Here is a 16,473-nt window from a genome sequence, read left to right on the forward strand (position 1 = left end):
CTGTAGGTCTTTTTACATTACCAACACATGATTTTTTTCAGTAAGCCAATACAGTTAGGAAACTTTTTTATTAGCTTACCTGGTGATAGAAGTAGAAGAGGGCAAAAAAGTGCCTGTATTTCACCTACAGCCATACCACATTGGATAAGCCCAATCTCGTCTGTTCTTGGAAGCTAAGCAGTGTTGGGCCTGGTTAGTAGTTGAGTGGGAGACCACATGGGAACACCAGGTGCTGTAGGTTTTTTCACATTACAGGCAAATTGTTTTTATTCTCTAGCTTTTTATATTGGAAACTTTTTCTTTTTATTGCCAGCACAGACATTTGGAAGAGGTCAAACAGACACAATAGCCATCACCTAAAGACTTACCACACTGTTTAGGCTCAATTCCAACTGCTTTTGGCAGCTAAACAGTGTTGAGCCTCTTTTGTAGTTTAATTTAAGACCCCCTGCTAATATCATGTCCTGTAGGTCTTTTTACATTACCAACACATGATTTTTTTCAGTAAGCCAATACAGTTAGGAAACTTTTGTATTAGCTTACCTGGTGATAGAAGTAGAAGAGGGCAAAAAAGTGCCTTTAACTCACCTACAGCCATACCACATTGGATAGGCCCAATCTCGTCTGATCTTGGAAGCTAAGCAGTGTTGGGCCTGGTTAGTACTTGGGTGGGAGACCACATGGGAACACCAGGTGCTGTAGGTTTTTTCACATTACTGGCAAATTGTTTTTATTCTCTAGCTATTTAAATAGGAAACTTTTTCTTTTTATTGCCAGCACAGACATGTGGAAGAGGTCAAACAGACACAATAGCCATCACCTAAAGACTTACCGGTACTTATGTAGTATCTGGGCTGCCGATTTTTTGATTGTATGCCTTAAGTTAAGGCATACAATCAGATGCGATGCGATGCGATATCGCATCGCATCGCATCGCATCGCATGCGACCATCGGATGCGATGACCCGATTTTTCCATAGGAATCAATGTTAAAATGGACTGAGTCCATTTTAACATGGAATTCAATGGGAAAAAGGGGTCCTTTTCATACCCCTACTATCCAAGTGGGCATGGAGTTGGATATAAACCTGTGGCGAGCGTAGCGAGCCACCGAGCCCGAAGCGTGGCGAGCGTAGCGAGCCCCGCGAGGGGACGCAGAATACCGTCCCCTCGCGGGGCTCGCTTCGCTCGCCACGCTTCGGGCTCGGTGGCTCGCTACGCTCGCCACAGGTTTTTATCCAACTCCATGCCCACTTGGATAGTAGGGGTATGAAAAGGACCCCTTTTTCCCATTGAATTCCATGTTAAAATGGACTCAGTCCATTTTAACATTGATTCCTATGGAAAAATCGGGTCATCGCATCGCATCGCATCGCATCGATGGTCGCATGCGATGCGATGCGATGTGCCCGATTCGACCCGATTTAGAAATCGGCAGCCCAGATACTACATAAGTACCGACTTACCACACTGTTTAGGCCCAATTCCAACTGCTTTTGGCAGCTAAACAGTGTTGAGCCTCTTTAGTAGTTTAATTTAAGACCCCCTGCTAATATCATGTCCTGTAGGTCTTTTTACATTACCAACACATGATTTTTTTCAGTAAGCCAATACAGTTAGGAAACTTTTTTATTAGCTTACCTGGTGATAGAAGTAGAAGAGGGCAAAAAAGTGCCTGTATCTCACCTACAGACATACCACATTGGATAGGCCCAATCTCGTCTGATCTTGGAAGCTAAGTAGTGTTGGGCCTGGTTAGTACTTGGGTGGGAGACCACATGGGAACACCAGGTGCTGTAGGTTTTTTCACATTACAGGCAAATTGTTTTTATTCTCTAGCTATTTAAATTGGAAACTTTTTCTTTTTATTGCCAGTACAGACATTTGGAAGAGGTCAAACAGACACAATAACCATCACCTAAATACTTACCACACTGTTTAGGCCCAATTCCAACTGCTTTTGGCAGCTAAACAGTGTTGAGCCTGTTTAGTAGTTTAATTTAAGACCCCCTGCTAATATCATGTCCTGTAGGTCTTTTTACATTACCAACACATGATTTTTTTCAGTAAGCCAATACAGTTAGGAAACTTTTTTATTAGCTTACCTGGTGATAGAAGTAGAAGAGGGCAAAAAAGTGCCTGTATTTCACCTACAGCCATACCACATTGGATAAGCCCAATCTCGTCTGTTCTTGGAAGCTAAGCAGTGTTGGGCCTGGTTAGTACTTGGGTGGGAGACCACATGGGAACACCAGGTGCTGTAGGTTTTTTCACATTACAGGCAAATTGTTTTTATTCTCTAGCTATTTATATTGGAAACTTTTTCTTTTTATTGCCAGCACAGACATTTGGAAGAGGTCAAACAGACACAATAGCCATCACCTAAAGACTTACCACACTGTTTAGGCTCAATTCCAACTGCTTTTGGCAGCTAAACAGTGTTGAGCCTCTTTTGTAGTTTAATTTAAGACCCCCTGCTAATATCATGTCCTGTAGGTCTTTTTACATTACCAACACATGATTTTTTTCAGTAAGCCAATACAGTTAGGAAACTTTTGTATTAGCTTACCTGGTGATAGAAGTAGAAGAGGGCAAAAAAGTGCCTTTAACTCACCTACAGCCATACCACATTGGATAGGCCCAATCTCGTCTGATCTTGGAAGCTAAGCAGTGTTGGGCCTGGTTAGTACTTGGGTGGGAGACCACATGGGAACACCAGGTGCTGTAGGTTTTTTCACATTACTGGCAAATTGTTTTTATTCTCTAGCTATTTAAATAGGAAACTTTTTCTTTTTATTGCCAGCACAGACATTTGGAAGAGGTCAAACAGACACAATAGCCATCACCTAAAGACTTACCACACTGTTTAGGCCCAATTCCAACTGCTTTTGGCAGCTAAACAGTGTTGAGCCTCTTTAGTAGTTTAATTTTAGACCCCCTGCTAATATCATGTCCTGTAGGTCTTTTTACATTACCAACACATGATTTTTTTCAGTAAGCCAATACAGTTAGGAAACTTTTGTATTAGCTTACCTGGTGATAGAAGTAGAAGTGGGCAAAAAAGTGCTTTTAACTCACCTACAGCCATACCACATTGGATAGGCCCAATCTCGTCTGATCTTGGAAGCTAAGCAGTGTTGGGCCTGGTTAGTACTTGGGTGGGAGACCACATGGGAACACCAGGTGCTGTAGGTTTTTTCACATTACTGGCAAATTGTTTTTATTCTCTAGCTATTTAAATTGGAAACTTTTTCTTTTTATTGCCAGTACAGACATTTGGAAGAGGTCAAACAGACACAATAACCATCACCTAAATACTTACCACACTGTTTAGGCCCAATTCCAACTGCTTTTGGCAGCTAAACAGTGTTGAGCCTGTTTAGTAGTTTAATTTAAGACCCCCTGCTAATATCATGTCCTGTAGGTCTTTTTACATTACCAACACATGATTTTTTTCAGTAAGCCAATACAGTTAGGAAACTTTTTTATTAGCTTACCTGGTGATAGAAGTAGAAGAGGGCAAAAAAGTGCCTGTATTTCACCTACAGCCATACCACATTGGATAAGCCCAATCTCGTCTGTTCTTGGAAGCTAAGCAGTGTTGGGCCTGGATAGTACTTGGGTGGGAGACCACATGGGAACACCAGGTGCTGTAGGTTTGTTCACATTACAGGCAAATTGTTTTTATTCTCTAGCTATTTATATTGGAAACTTTTTCTTTTTATTGCCAGCACAGACATTTGGAAGAGGTCAAACAGACACAATAGCCATCACCTAAAGACTTACCACACTGTTTAGGCTCAATTCCAACTGCTTTTGGCAGCTAAACAGTGTTGAGCCTCTTTTGTAGTTTAATTTAAGACCCCCTGCTAATATCATGTCCTGTAGGTCTTTTTACATTACCAACACATGATTTTTTTCAGTAAGCCAATACAGTTAGGAAACTTTTGTATTAGCTTACCTGGTGATAGAAGTAGAAGAGGGCAAAAAAGTGCCTTTAACTCACCTACAGCCATGCCACATTGGATAGGCCCAATCTCGTCTGATCTTGGAAGCTAAGCAGTGTTGGGCCTGGTTAGTACTTGGGTGGGAGACCACATGGGAACACCAGGTGCTGTAGGTTTTTTCACATTACTGGCAAATTGTTTTTATTCTCTAGCTATTTAAATAGGAAACTTTTTCTTTTTATTGCCAGCACAGACATTTGGAAGAGGTCAAACAGACACAATAGCCATCACCTAAAGACTTACCACACTGTTTAGGCCCAATTCATAGAAACATAGAAACATAGAAACATAGAATTTGACGGCAGATAAGAACCATTTGGCCCATCTAGTCTGCCCCTTTTTTACCCTTCAGGTAAACTCAACCCTTTTTAATCCTTATTTCTTTGTAAGGATATTCATATGCCTATCCCAAGCATGTTTAAATTGTTCTACTGTCTTAGCCTCTACCACCTCTGATGGGAGGCTATTCCACTTATCCACTACCCTTTCTGTGAAGTAATTCTTTCTAACATTTCCCCTGAACCTACCTCCCTCCAGTTTCAGTGCATGTCCTTGTGTTTTATTACTTGTTTTCCTTTGAAGAAAATTTCCCACCTGTACTATGTTAAAACCCTTGATATATTTGAAGATTTCTATCATGTCCCCCCTTTCCCTTCTCTGCTCCAAACTATACATGTTAAGATCTTTTAGTCTATCCAGGTAAGTTTTGTGATGTAGGCCATGCACCATTTTAATTGCCCTTCTTTGTACACTCTCCAATGTATTTATATCCTTCTGAAGATATGGCCTCCAGAACTGGACACAGTATTCCAGATGAGGTCGTACCAATGACCTATAAAGTGGCATTATTACGTCTTTTTTTCTGCTACTGATTCCTCTCCCTATGCAACCAAGCATCTGACTAGCCTTCCTCATTGCTTTGTTACATTGCCTCCCTGCCTTTAAGTCACTTGAAATAGTGACTCCTAGATCTCTTTCCTCCTCAGTAGTTTCCATTATAGTACCCTTGATACTATATTGGGCCTTTGGGTTTTTGAGTCCCAAGTGCATAATTTTGCATTTTTTAGCATTAAACTGTAGTTGCCATTCTCTTGACCAATTCTCAAGTTTACTTAGATCATCAGTCATTTGATTTACCCCTCCTGGTGTGTCTACTCTGTTGCATATCTTTGTATCATCTGCAAAAAGGCATACTTTCCCTTCAATACCATTTGCAATGTCACTAACAAAGATATTAAAGAGCACTGGTCCAAGTACAGTTCCCTGGGGTACTCCACTGGTAACATGTCCCTCCATAGAATGCACTCCATTTACGACAACTGTCTGTTTCCTATCCTGCAACCAGGTTCTTATCCATTTAATTGTTTTATAATCCAATCCCACACTTTCAAGTTTATTTAGCAGCCTGCGATGTGGGACAGTGTCAAATGCCTTACTAAAGTCTAGATATGCCACATCTACAGCCCCCCCTTCATCTAGTATTTTGGTCACGGAGTCAAAAAAGTCAATGAGACTTGTTTGGCATGATCTCCCTGCAGTAAAACCATGCTGTTTTGGATCCTGTAAGTTGTTTAATTTAAGATATTCCACTATTCTTTCTTTTAATAGTGTTTCCATTATTTTCCCTACTACTGATGTAAGGCTTACTGGTCTGTAGTTACTTGCTTCTTCTTTGCTTCCGCTTTTGTGCAGTGGAACTACATTTGCTTTTCTCCAGTCCTCTGGAACTGCACCTGTATCTAGTGACTGATTGAATAAATCTGTTAATGGCGCTACCAACACATCTTTTAGTTCTTTTAGTATCCTTGGATGCACTCAGTCTGGCCCCATTGATTTATCCACTTTCAGTCTTGAAAGTTCTGTTAGGACTTTCTCCCTAGTAAATGTACCTCCATCTACCTTATTTTTATGAATGTCCTTGCAACTTAACTGTGGTCCCTTCCCTTCTCCTTCTATAGTGAATACAGAGCAAAAGTAATTATTTAGATGATCTGCAATTGCCTTGTCTCCCTCCACCAAATTCTCAGTGTCTGTCCGCAGTCTTATTATTCCTCCATTTGATTTTCTCCTTTCATTTATATACTTAAAAAAAGTTTTGTTTCCTTTATCTACCGACTGAGCCATTTTCTCCTCAGCTTGTGCCTTGGCACGCCTGATCACTTTCTTAGCCTCTTTGCGTCTGGCAAGATACACTTCTTTGTCATTATTATTTTGAGTCTGCTTGTATGTCTTAAAGGCCATCTTTTTTGCTTTTACACTAGTTGATACCTCTTTTGTAAACCACACTGGCTTCCTTTTCCTGGTACTTTTCTTAACCCTTTTGATACAAAGGTCCGTTGCCTTTAGTATTGCACTTTTTAATTTTCTCCACCTCTCCTGACTCCTTTCAAGTTCGTCCAATCCGCTAATGAGTCGCTTAAACATCTCCCCATTTTTGCAAAGTCAGCCTTCCTAAAATCCAACACCTTAGTTTTTGTGTGACTGGAGTTGGACCCTGCCTTGATACTAAACCATACTGCTTGATGATCACTGGATCCCAGGTTCTCACCCACATATATGTCTGATATCCTGTCACCATTTGTGAGTATTAAATCTAATATTGAGTCTTTGCGAGTAGGCTCCCTCACCAATTGCTTGAGAGAGGCTCCCTGTAGGGAATTTAGAAATTTGCCACTTGTAGATGATCTTGCAAAAGACTCCTCCCAATTCACATCAGGTAGATTAAAGTCTCCCATGATTATGACTTCCCCCTTTCCAACTGCATTTGGCAGCTAAACAGTGTTGAGCCTCTTTAGTAGTTTAATTTAAGACCCCCTGCTAATATCATGTCCTGTAGGTCTTTTTACATTACCAACACATGATTTTTTTCAGTAAGCCAATACAGTTAGGAAACTTTTGTATTAGCTTACCTGGTGATAGAAGTAGAAGCGGGCAAAAAAGTGCCTTTAACTCACCTACAGCCATACCACATTGGATAGGCCCAATCTCGTCTGATCTTGGAAGCTAAGCAGTGTTGGGCCTGGTTAGTACTTGGGTGGGAGACCACATGGGAACACCAGGTGCTGTAGGTTTTTTCACATTACTGGCAAATTGTTTTTATTCTCTAGCTATTTAAATTGGAAACTTTTTCTTTTTATTGCCAGTACAGACATTTGGAAGAGGTCAAACAGACACAATAACCATCACCTAAATACTTACCACACTGTTTAGGCCCAATTCCAACTGCTTTTGGCAGCTAAACAGTGTTGAGCCTGTTTAGTAGTTTAATTTAAGACCCCCTGCTAATATCATGTCCTGTAGGTCTTTTTACATTACCAACACATGATTTTTTTCAGTAAGCCAATACAGTTAGGAAACTTTTTTATTAGCTTACCTGGTGATAGAAGTAGAAGAGGGCAAAAAAGTGCCTGTATCTCACCTACAGCCATACCACATTGGATAGGCCCAATCTCGTCTGATCTTGGAAGCTAAGCAGTGTTAGGCCTGGTTAGTACTTGGGTGGGAGACCACATGGGAACACCAGGTGCTGTAGGTTTTTTCACATTACAGGCAAATTGTTTTTATTCTCTAGCTATTTAAATTGGAAACTTTTTCTTTTTATTGCCAGTACAGACATTTGGAAGAGGTCAAACAGACACAATAGCCATCACCTAAAGACTTACCACACTGTTTAGGCCCAATTCCAACTGCTTTTGGCAGCTAAACAGTGTTGATCCTCTTTAGTAGTTTAATTTAAGACCCCCTGCTAATATCATGTCCTGTAGGTCATTTTACATTACCAACACATGATTTTTTTCAGTAAGTCAATACAGTTAGGAAACTTTTTTATTAGCTTACCTGGTGATAGAAGTAGAAGAGGGCAAAAAAGTGCCTGTATCTCACCTAGAGCCATACCACATTGGATAGGCCCAATCTCGTCTGATCTTGGAAGCTAAGCAGTGTTGGGCCTGGTTAGTACTTGGGTGGGAGACCACATGGGAACACCAGGTGCTGTAGGTTTTTTCACATTACAGGCAAATTGTTTTTATTCTCTAGCTATTTAAATTGGAAACTTTTTCTTTTTATTGCCAGCACAGACATTTGGAAGAGGTCAAACAGACACAATAGCCATCACCTAAAGACTTACCACACTGTTTAGGCCCAACTCCAACTGCTTTTGGCAGCTAAACAGTGTTGAGCCTCTTTAGTAGTTTAATTTAAGACCCCCTGCTAATATCATGTCCTGTAGGTCTTTTTACATTATCAACACATGATTTTTTTCAGTAAGCCAATACAGTTAGGAAACTTTTTTATTAGCTTACATGGTGATAGAAGTAGAAGAGGGCAAAAAAGTGCCTGTATCTCACCTACAGCCATACCACATTGGATAGGCCCAATCTCGTCTGATCTTGGAAGCTAAGCAGTGTTGGGCCTGGTTAGTACTTGGGTGGGAGACCACATGGGAACACCAGGTGCTGTAGGTTTTTTCACATTACAGGCAAATTGTTTTTATTCTCTAGCTATTTAAATTGGAAACTTTTTCTTTTTATTGCCAGTACAGACATTTGGAAGAGGTCAAACAGACACAATAGCCATCACCTAAAGACTTACCACACTGTTTTGGCCCAATTCCAACTGCTTTTGGCAGCTAAACAGTGTTGAGCCTCTTTAGTAGTTTAATTTAAGACCCCCTGCTAATATCATGTCCTGTAGGTCTTTTTACATTACCAACACATGATTTTTTTCAGTAAGCCAATACAGTTAGGAAACTTTTTTATTAGCTTACCTGGTGATAGAAGTAGAAGAGGGCAAAAAAGTGCCTGTATCTCACCTACAGCCATACCACATTGGATAGGCCCAATCTCGTCTGATCTTGGAAGCTAAGCAGTGTTGGGCCTGGTTAGTACTTGGGTGGGAGACCACATGGGAACACCAGGTGCTGTAGGTTTTTTCACATTACAGGCAAATTGTTTTTATTCTCTAGCTATTTAAATTGGAAACTTTTTCTTTTTATTGCCAGTACAGACATTTGGAAGAGGTCAAACAGACACAATAGCCATCACCTAAAGACTTACCACACTGTTTAGGCCCAATTCCAACTGCTTTTGGCAGCTAAACAGTGTTGATCCTCTTTAGTAGTTTAATTTAAGACCCCCTGCTAATATCATGTCCTGTAGGTCGTTTTACATTACCAACACATGATTTTTTTCAGTAAGCCAATACAGTTAGGAAACTTTTTTATTAGCTTACCTGGTGATAGAAGTAGAAGAGGGCAAAAAAGTGCCTGTATCTCACCTAGAGCCATACCACATTGGATAGGCCCAATCTCGTCTGATCTTGGAAGCTAAGCAGTGTTGGGCCTGGTTAGTACTTGGGTGGGAGACCACATGGGAACACCAGGTGCTGTAGGTTTTTTCACATTACAGGCAAATTGTTTTTATTCTCTAGCTATTTAAATTGGAAACTTTTTCTTTTTATTGCCAGCACAGACATTTGGAAGAGGTCAAACAGACACAATAGCCATCACCTAAAGACTTACCACACTGTTTAGGCCCAACTCCAACTGCTTTTGGCAGCTAAACAGTGTTGAGCCTCTTTAGTAGTTTAATTTAAGACCCCCTGCTAATATCATGTCCTGTAGGTCTTTTTACATTATCAACACATGATTTTTTTCAGTAAGCCAATACAGTTAGGAAACTTTTTTATTAGCTTACCTGGTGATAGAAGTAGAAGAGGGCAAAAAAGTGCCTGTATCTCACCTACAGCCATACCACATTGGATAGGCCCAATCTCGTCTGATCTTGGAAGCTAAGCAGTGTTGGGCCTGGTTAGTACTTGGGTGGGAGACCACATGGGAACACCAGGTGCTGTAGGTTTTTTCACATTACAGGCAAATTGTTTTTATTCTCTAGCTATTTAAATTGGAAACTTTTTCTTTTTATTGCCAGTACAGACATTTGGAAGAGGTCAAACAGACACAATAGCCATCACCTAAAGACTTACCACACTGTTTAGGCCCAATTCCAACTGCTTTTGGCAGCTAAACAGTGTTGATCCTCTTTAGTAGTTTAATTTAAGACCCCCTGCTAATATCATGTCCTGTAGGTCATTTTACATTACCAACACATGATTTTTTTCAGTAAGTCAATACAGTTAGGAAACTTTTTTATTAGCTTACCTGGTGATAGAAGTAGAAGAGGGCAAAAAAGTGCCTGTATCTCACCTAGAGCCATACCACATTGGATAGGCCCAATCTCGTCTGATCTTGGAAGCTAAGCAGTGTTGGGCCTGGTTAGTAAATGGGTGGGAGACCACATAGGAACACCAGGTGCTGTAGGTTTTTTCACATTACAGGCAAATTGTTTTTATTCTCTAGCTATTTAAATTGGAAACTTTTTCTTTTTATTGCCTGCACAGACATTTGGAAGAGGTCAAACAGACACAATAGCCATCACCTAAAGACTTACCACACTGTTTAGGCCCAACTCCAACTGCTTTTGGCAGCTAAACAGTGTTGAGCCTCTTTAGTAGTTTAATTTAAGACCCCCTGCTAATATCATGTCCTGTAGGTCTTTTTACATTTTCAACACATGATTTTTTTCAGTAAGCCAATACAGTTAGGAAACATTTTAATTAGCTTACCTGGTGATAGAAGTAGAAGAGGGCAAAAAAGTGCCTGTATCTCACCTAGAGCCATACCACATTGGATAGGCCCAATCTCGTCTGATCTTGGAAGCTAAGCAGTGTTGGGCCTGGTTAGTACTTGGGTGGGAGACCACATGGGAACACCAGGTGCTGTAGGTTTTTTCACATTACAGGCAAATTGTTTTTATTCTCTAGCTATTTAAATTGGAAACTTTTTCTTTTTATTGCCAGCACAGACATTTGGAAGAGGTCAAACAGACACAATAGCCATCACCTAAAGACTTACCACACTGTTTAGGCCCAACTCCAACTGCTTTTGGCAGCTAAACAGTGTTGAGCCTCTTTAGTAGTTTAATTTAAGACCCCCTGCTAATATCATGTCCTGTAGGTCTTTTTACATTATCAACACATGATTTTTTTCAGTAAGCCAATACAGTTAGGAAACTTTTTTATTAGCTTACCTGGTGATAGAAGTAGAAGAGGGCAAAAAAGTGCCTGTATCTCACCTACAGCCATACCACATTGGATAGGCCCAATCTCGTCTGATCTTGGAAGCTAAGCAGTGTTGGGCCTGGTTAGTACTTGGGTGGGAGACCACATGGGAACACCAGGTGCTGTAGGTTTTTTCACATTACAGGCAAATTGTTTTTATTCTCTAGCTATTTAAATTGGAAACTTTTTCTTTTTATTGCCAGTACAGACATTTGGAAGAGGTCAAACAGACACAATAGCCATCACCTAAAGACTTACCACACTGTTTTGGCCCAATTCCAACTGCTTTTGGCAGCTAAACAGTGTTGAGCCTCTTTAGTAGTTTAATTTAAGACCCCCTGCTAATATCATGTCCTGTAGGTCTTTTTACATTACCAACACATGATTTTTTTCAGTAAGCCAATACAGTTAGGAAACTTTTGTATTAGCTTACCTGGTGATAGAAGTAGAAGAGGGCAAAAAAGTGAATTTAACTCACCTACAACCATACCACATTGGGTAGGCCCAATCTCGTCTAATCTTGGAAGTTAAGCAGTGTTGAACCTGGTTAGTACTTGGGTGGGAGACCACATGGGACCACCAGGTGCTGTAGGTTTTTTCACATTACTGGCAAATTGTTTTTATTCTCTAGCTATTTATATTGGAAACTTTTTCATTTTATTGCCAGCACAGACATTTGGAAGAGGTCAAACAGACACAATAGCCATCACCTAAAGACTTACCACAATGTTTAGGCTCAATTCCAACTGCTTTTGGCAGCTAAACAGTGTTGATCCTCTTTAGTAGTTTAATTTAAGACCCCCTGCTAATATCATGTCCTGTAGGTCTTTTTACATTACCAACACATGATTTTTTTCAGTAAGCCAATACAGTTAGGAAACTTTTGTATTAGCTTACCTGGTAATAGAAGTAGAAGAGGGCAAAAAAGTGGCTTTAACTCACCTACAGCCATACCACATTGGATAGGCCCAATCTCGTCTGCTCTTGGAAGCTAAGCAGTGTTGGGCCTGGTTAGTACTTGGGTGGGAGACCACATGGGAACACCAGGTGCTGTAGGTTTTTTCACATTACTGGCAAATTGTTTTTATTCTCTAGCTATTTAAATTGGAAACTTTTTCTTTTTATTGACAGCACAGACATTTGGAAGAGGTCAAACAGACACAATAGCCATCACCTAAAGACTTACCACACTGTTTAGGCCCAATTCCAACTGCTTTTGGCAGCTAAACAGTGTTGAGCCTCTTTAGTAGTTTAATTTAAGACCCCCTGCTAATATCATGTACTGTATGTCTTTTTACATTACCAACACATGATTTTTTTCAGTAAGCCAATACAGTTAGGAAACTTTTGTATTAGCTTACCTGGTGATAGAAGTAGAAGAGGGCAAAAAAGTGCCTGTATCTCACCTTCAGCCATACCACATTGGATAGGCCCAATCTCGTCTGATCTTGGAAGCTAAGCAGTGTTGGGCCTGGTTAGTACTTGGGTGGGAGACCACATGGGAACACCAGGTGCTGTAGGTTTTTTCACATTACAGGCAAATTGTTTTTATTCTCTAGCTATTTAAATTGGAAACTTTTTCTTTTTATTGCCAGTACAGACATTTGGAAGAGGTCAAACAGACACAATAGCCATCACCTAATGACTTACCACACTGTTTAGGCCCAATTCCAACTGCTTTTGGCAGCTAAACAGTGTTGAGCCTCTTTAGTAGTTTAATTTAAGACCCCCTGCTAATATCATGTCCTGTAGGTCTTTTTACATTACCAACACATGATTTTTTTCAGTAAGCCAATACAGTTAGGAAACTTTTTTATTAGCTTACCTGGTGATAGAAGTAGAAGCGGGCAAAAAAGTGCCTGTATCTCACCTACAGCCATACCACATTGGATAGGCCCAATCTCGTCTGATCTTGGAAGCTAAGCAGTGTTGGGCCTGGTTAGTACTTGGGTGGGAGACCACATGGGAACACCAGGTGCTGTAGGTTTTTTCACATTACAGGCAAATTGTTTTTATTCTCTAGCTATTTAAATTGGAAACTTTTTCTTTTTATTGCCAGTACAGACATTTGGAAGAGGTCAAACAGACACAATAGCCATCACCTAAAGACTTACCACACTGTTTAGGCCCAATTCCAACTGCTTTTGGCAGCTAAACAGTGTTGATCCTCTTTAGTAGTTTAATTTAAGACCCCCTGCTAATATCATGTCCTGTAGGTCGTTTTACATTACCAACACATGATTTTTTTCAGTAAGCCAATACAGTTAGGAAACTTTTTTATTAGCTTACCTGGTGATAGAAGTAGAAGAGGGCAAAAAAGTGCCTGTATCTCACCTACAGCCATACCACATTGGATAGGCCCAATCTCGTCTGATCTTGGAAGCTAAGCAGTGTTGGGCCTGGTTAGTACTTGGGTGGGAGACCACATGGGAACACCAGGTGCTGTAGGTTTTTTCACATTACAGGCAAATTGTTTTATTCTCTAGCTATTTAAATTGGAAACTTTTTCTTTTTATTGCCAGCACAGACATTTGGAAGAGGTCAAACAGACACAATAGCCATCACCTAAAGACTTACCACACTGTTTAGGCCCAACTCCAACTGCTTTTGGCAGCTAAACAGTGTTGAGCCTCTTTAGTAGTTTAATTTAAGACCCCCTGCTAATATCATGTCCTGTAGGTCTTTTTACATTATCAACACATGATTTTTTTCAGTAAGCCAATACAGTTAGGAAACTTTTTTATTAGCTTACCTGGTGATAGAAGTAGAAGAGGGCAAAAAAGTGCCTGTATCTCACCTACAGCCATACCACATTGGATAGGCCCAATCTCGTCTGATCTTGGAAGCTAAGCAGTGTTGGGCCTGGTTAGTACTTGGGTGGGAGACCACATGGGAACACCAGGTGCTGTAGGTTTTTTCACATTACAGGCAAATTGTTTTTATTCTCTAGCTATTTAAATTGGAAACTTTTTATTTTTATTGCCAGTACAGACATTTGGAAGAGGTCAAACAGACACAATAGCCATCACCTAAAGACTTACCACACTGTTTTGGCCCAATTCCAACTGCTTTTGGCAGCTAAACAGTGTTGAGCCTCTTTAGTAGTTTAATTTAAGACCCCCTGCTAATATCATGTCCTGTAGGTCTTTTTACATTACCAACACATGATTTTTTTCAGTAAGCCAATACAGTTAGGAAACTTTTTTATTAGCTTACCTGGTGATAGAAGTAGAAGAGGGCAAAAAAGTGCCTGTATCTCACCTACAGCCATACCACATTGGATAGGCCCAATCTCGTCTGATCTTGGAAACTAAGCAGTGTTGGGCCTGGTTAGTACTTGGGTGGGAGACCACATGGGAACACCAGGTGCTGTAGGTTTTTTCACATTACAGGCAAATTGTTTTTATTCTCTAGCTATTTAAATTGGAAACTTTTTCTTTTTATTGCCAGTACAGACATTTGGAAGAGGTCAAACAGACACAATAGCCATCACCTAAAGACTTACCACACTGTTTAGGCCCAATTCCAACTGCTTTTGGCAGCTAAACAGTGTTGAGCCTCTTAATAGTTTAATTTAAGACCCCCTGCTAATATCATGTCCTGTAGGTCTTTTTACATTACCAACACATGATTTTTTTCAGTAAGCCAATACAGTTAGGAAACTTTTGTATTAGCTTACCTGGTGATAGAAGTAGAAGAGGGCAAAAAAGTGAATTTAACTCACCTACAACCATACCACATTGGATAGGCCCAATCTCGTCTAATCTTGGAAGCTAAGCAGTGTTGAACCTGTTTAGTACTTGGGTGGGAGACCACATGGGAACACCAGGTGCTGTAGGTTTTTTAACATTACTGGCAAATTGTTTTTATTCTCTAGCTATTTAAATTGGAAACTTTTTCTTTTTATTGACAGCACAGACATTTGGAAGAGGTCAAACAGACACAATAGCCATCACCTAAAGACTTACCACACTGTTTAGGCCCAATTCCAACTGCTTTTGGCAGCTAAACAGTGTTGAGCCTCTTTAGTAGTTTAATTTAAGACCCCCTGCTAATATCATGTCCTGTAGGTCTTTTTACATTACCAACACATGATTTTTTTCAGTAAGCCAATACAGTTAGGAAACTTTTTTATTAGCTTACCTGGTAAAAGAAGTAGAAGAGGGCAAAAAAGTGCCTGTATTCCAACTACAGCCATACCACATTGGATAGGCCCAATCTCGTCTGATCTTGGAAGCTAAGCAGTGTTGGGCCTGGTTAGTACTTGGGTGGGAGACCACATGGGAACACCAGGTGCTGTAGGTTTTTTCACATTACAGGCAAATTGTTTTTATTCTCTAGCTATTTAAATTGGAAACTTTTTCTTTTTATTGCCAGTACAGACATTTGGAAGAGGTCAAACAGACACAATAGCCATCACATAAAGACTTACCACACTGTTTAGGCCCAATTCCAACTGCTTTTGGCAGCTAAACAGTGTTGAGCCCCTTTAGTAGTTTAATTTAAGACCCCCTGCTAATATCATGTCCTGTAGGTCTTTTTACATTACCAACACATGATTTTTTTCAGTAAGCCAATACAGTTAGGAAACTTTTTTATTAGCTTACCAGGTGATAGAAGTAGAAGAGGGCAAAAAAGTGCCTGTATTTCACCTACAGCCATACCACATTGGATAGGCCCAATCTCGTCTGTTCTTGGAAGCTAAGCAGTGTTGGGCCTGGTTAGTACTTGGGTAAGAGACCACATGGGAACACCAGGTGCTGTAGGTTTTTTCACATTACAGGCAAATTGTTTTTATTCTCTAGCTATTTATATTGGAAACTTTTTCTTTTTATTGCCAGCACAGACATTTGGAAGAGGTCAAACAGACACAATAGCCATCACCTAAAGACTTACCACACTGTTTAGGCTCAATTCCAACTGCTTTTGGCAGCTAAACAGTGTTGAGCCTCTTTTGTAGTTTAATTTAAGACCCCCTGCTAATATCATGTCCTGTAGGTCTTTTTACATTACCAACACATGACTTTTTTCAGTAAGCCAATACAGTTAGGAAACTTTTGTATTAGCTTACCTGGTGATAGAAGTAGAAGAGGGCAAAAAAGTGCCTTTAACTCACCTACAGCAATACCACATTGGATAGGCCCAATCTCGTCTGATCTTGGAAGCTAAGCAGTGTTGGGCCTGGTTAGTACTTGGGTGGGAGACCACATGGGAACACCAGGTGCTGTAGGTTTTTTCACATTACTGGCAAATTGTTTTTATTCTCTAGCTATTTAAATTTGAAACTTTTTCTTTTTATTGCCAGCACAGACATTTGGAAGAGGTCAAACAGACACAATAGCCATCACCT

The 16,473-nt window shown here is 40.2% G+C and overlaps 25 non-coding genes and 4 pseudogenes across 25 annotated transcripts; all 29 read left to right on the forward strand.

Moving 5' to 3' along the window:
- Positions 1-122: 122 nt before the first annotated feature.
- Positions 123-241, forward strand: LOC146017458 (5S ribosomal RNA). Its single transcript, XR_014450328.1, has one exon. It is a non-coding gene; the product is annotated as a 5S ribosomal RNA (ribosomal RNA).
- Positions 242-586: 345 nt separating this feature from the next.
- Positions 587-705, forward strand: LOC146012942 (5S ribosomal RNA). The gene has a single exon (XR_014445934.1). It is a non-coding gene; the product is annotated as a 5S ribosomal RNA (ribosomal RNA).
- A 979-nt stretch (positions 706-1,684) lies between these two features.
- On the forward strand, positions 1,685-1,803 carry LOC146017365 (5S ribosomal RNA). The gene has a single exon (XR_014450240.1). It is a non-coding gene; the product is annotated as a 5S ribosomal RNA (ribosomal RNA).
- A 345-nt stretch (positions 1,804-2,148) lies between these two features.
- Positions 2,149-2,267, forward strand: LOC146014978 (5S ribosomal RNA). Its single transcript, XR_014447915.1, has one exon. It is a non-coding gene; the product is annotated as a 5S ribosomal RNA (ribosomal RNA).
- A 345-nt stretch (positions 2,268-2,612) lies between these two features.
- On the forward strand, positions 2,613-2,731 carry LOC146012943 (5S ribosomal RNA). The gene has a single exon (XR_014445935.1). It is a non-coding gene; the product is annotated as a 5S ribosomal RNA (ribosomal RNA).
- A 345-nt stretch (positions 2,732-3,076) lies between these two features.
- On the forward strand, positions 3,077-3,195 carry LOC146012944 (5S ribosomal RNA). Its single transcript, XR_014445936.1, has one exon. It is a non-coding gene; the product is annotated as a 5S ribosomal RNA (ribosomal RNA).
- A 345-nt stretch (positions 3,196-3,540) lies between these two features.
- Positions 3,541-3,659, forward strand: LOC146015258 (5S ribosomal RNA). Its single transcript, XR_014448185.1, has one exon. It is a non-coding gene; the product is annotated as a 5S ribosomal RNA (ribosomal RNA).
- A 345-nt stretch (positions 3,660-4,004) lies between these two features.
- On the forward strand, positions 4,005-4,123 carry LOC146014898 (5S ribosomal RNA). The gene has a single exon (XR_014447838.1). It is a non-coding gene; the product is annotated as a 5S ribosomal RNA (ribosomal RNA).
- Positions 4,124-6,959: 2,836 nt separating this feature from the next.
- Positions 6,960-7,078, forward strand: LOC146012945 (5S ribosomal RNA). The gene has a single exon (XR_014445937.1). It is a non-coding gene; the product is annotated as a 5S ribosomal RNA (ribosomal RNA).
- A 345-nt stretch (positions 7,079-7,423) lies between these two features.
- Positions 7,424-7,542, forward strand: LOC146016093 (5S ribosomal RNA). The gene has a single exon (XR_014448995.1). It is a non-coding gene; the product is annotated as a 5S ribosomal RNA (ribosomal RNA).
- A 345-nt stretch (positions 7,543-7,887) lies between these two features.
- Positions 7,888-8,006, forward strand: LOC146015510 (5S ribosomal RNA). Its single transcript, XR_014448429.1, has one exon. It is a non-coding gene; the product is annotated as a 5S ribosomal RNA (ribosomal RNA).
- Positions 8,007-8,351: 345 nt separating this feature from the next.
- LOC146012946 (5S ribosomal RNA) lies at positions 8,352-8,470 on the forward strand. Its single transcript, XR_014445938.1, has one exon. It is a non-coding gene; the product is annotated as a 5S ribosomal RNA (ribosomal RNA).
- A 345-nt stretch (positions 8,471-8,815) lies between these two features.
- Positions 8,816-8,934, forward strand: LOC146012949 (5S ribosomal RNA). The gene has a single exon (XR_014445940.1). It is a non-coding gene; the product is annotated as a 5S ribosomal RNA (ribosomal RNA).
- A 345-nt stretch (positions 8,935-9,279) lies between these two features.
- LOC146015515 (5S ribosomal RNA) lies at positions 9,280-9,398 on the forward strand. Its single transcript, XR_014448434.1, has one exon. It is a non-coding gene; the product is annotated as a 5S ribosomal RNA (ribosomal RNA).
- A 345-nt stretch (positions 9,399-9,743) lies between these two features.
- On the forward strand, positions 9,744-9,862 carry LOC146012950 (5S ribosomal RNA). Its single transcript, XR_014445941.1, has one exon. It is a non-coding gene; the product is annotated as a 5S ribosomal RNA (ribosomal RNA).
- Positions 9,863-10,207: 345 nt separating this feature from the next.
- On the forward strand, positions 10,208-10,326 carry LOC146011335 (5S ribosomal RNA; annotated as a pseudogene).
- Positions 10,327-10,671: 345 nt separating this feature from the next.
- LOC146015516 (5S ribosomal RNA) lies at positions 10,672-10,790 on the forward strand. Its single transcript, XR_014448435.1, has one exon. It is a non-coding gene; the product is annotated as a 5S ribosomal RNA (ribosomal RNA).
- Positions 10,791-11,135: 345 nt separating this feature from the next.
- LOC146012951 (5S ribosomal RNA) lies at positions 11,136-11,254 on the forward strand. Its single transcript, XR_014445942.1, has one exon. It is a non-coding gene; the product is annotated as a 5S ribosomal RNA (ribosomal RNA).
- Positions 11,255-11,599: 345 nt separating this feature from the next.
- On the forward strand, positions 11,600-11,718 carry LOC146011555 (5S ribosomal RNA; annotated as a pseudogene).
- Positions 11,719-12,063: 345 nt separating this feature from the next.
- On the forward strand, positions 12,064-12,182 carry LOC146015734 (5S ribosomal RNA). The gene has a single exon (XR_014448646.1). It is a non-coding gene; the product is annotated as a 5S ribosomal RNA (ribosomal RNA).
- Positions 12,183-12,527: 345 nt separating this feature from the next.
- Positions 12,528-12,646, forward strand: LOC146015265 (5S ribosomal RNA). Its single transcript, XR_014448192.1, has one exon. It is a non-coding gene; the product is annotated as a 5S ribosomal RNA (ribosomal RNA).
- Positions 12,647-12,991: 345 nt separating this feature from the next.
- LOC146012952 (5S ribosomal RNA) lies at positions 12,992-13,110 on the forward strand. The gene has a single exon (XR_014445943.1). It is a non-coding gene; the product is annotated as a 5S ribosomal RNA (ribosomal RNA).
- Positions 13,111-13,455: 345 nt separating this feature from the next.
- On the forward strand, positions 13,456-13,574 carry LOC146012953 (5S ribosomal RNA). The gene has a single exon (XR_014445944.1). It is a non-coding gene; the product is annotated as a 5S ribosomal RNA (ribosomal RNA).
- A 344-nt stretch (positions 13,575-13,918) lies between these two features.
- LOC146012954 (5S ribosomal RNA) lies at positions 13,919-14,037 on the forward strand. The gene has a single exon (XR_014445945.1). It is a non-coding gene; the product is annotated as a 5S ribosomal RNA (ribosomal RNA).
- A 345-nt stretch (positions 14,038-14,382) lies between these two features.
- LOC146017216 (5S ribosomal RNA) lies at positions 14,383-14,501 on the forward strand. The gene has a single exon (XR_014450087.1). It is a non-coding gene; the product is annotated as a 5S ribosomal RNA (ribosomal RNA).
- Positions 14,502-14,845: 344 nt separating this feature from the next.
- On the forward strand, positions 14,846-14,964 carry LOC146011447 (5S ribosomal RNA; annotated as a pseudogene).
- A 345-nt stretch (positions 14,965-15,309) lies between these two features.
- Positions 15,310-15,428, forward strand: LOC146015210 (5S ribosomal RNA). Its single transcript, XR_014448137.1, has one exon. It is a non-coding gene; the product is annotated as a 5S ribosomal RNA (ribosomal RNA).
- Positions 15,429-15,773: 345 nt separating this feature from the next.
- Positions 15,774-15,892, forward strand: LOC146011162 (5S ribosomal RNA; annotated as a pseudogene).
- A 345-nt stretch (positions 15,893-16,237) lies between these two features.
- Positions 16,238-16,356, forward strand: LOC146014728 (5S ribosomal RNA). Its single transcript, XR_014447672.1, has one exon. It is a non-coding gene; the product is annotated as a 5S ribosomal RNA (ribosomal RNA).
- The last annotated feature ends 117 nt before the right edge of the window (positions 16,357-16,473 follow it).

This window comes from Crinia signifera, chromosome 6 (genome assembly GCF_055691185.1).
Source record: "Crinia signifera chromosome 6, ASM5569118v1, whole genome shotgun sequence".
Taxonomy (NCBI): domain Eukaryota; kingdom Metazoa; phylum Chordata; class Amphibia; order Anura; family Myobatrachidae; genus Crinia; species Crinia signifera.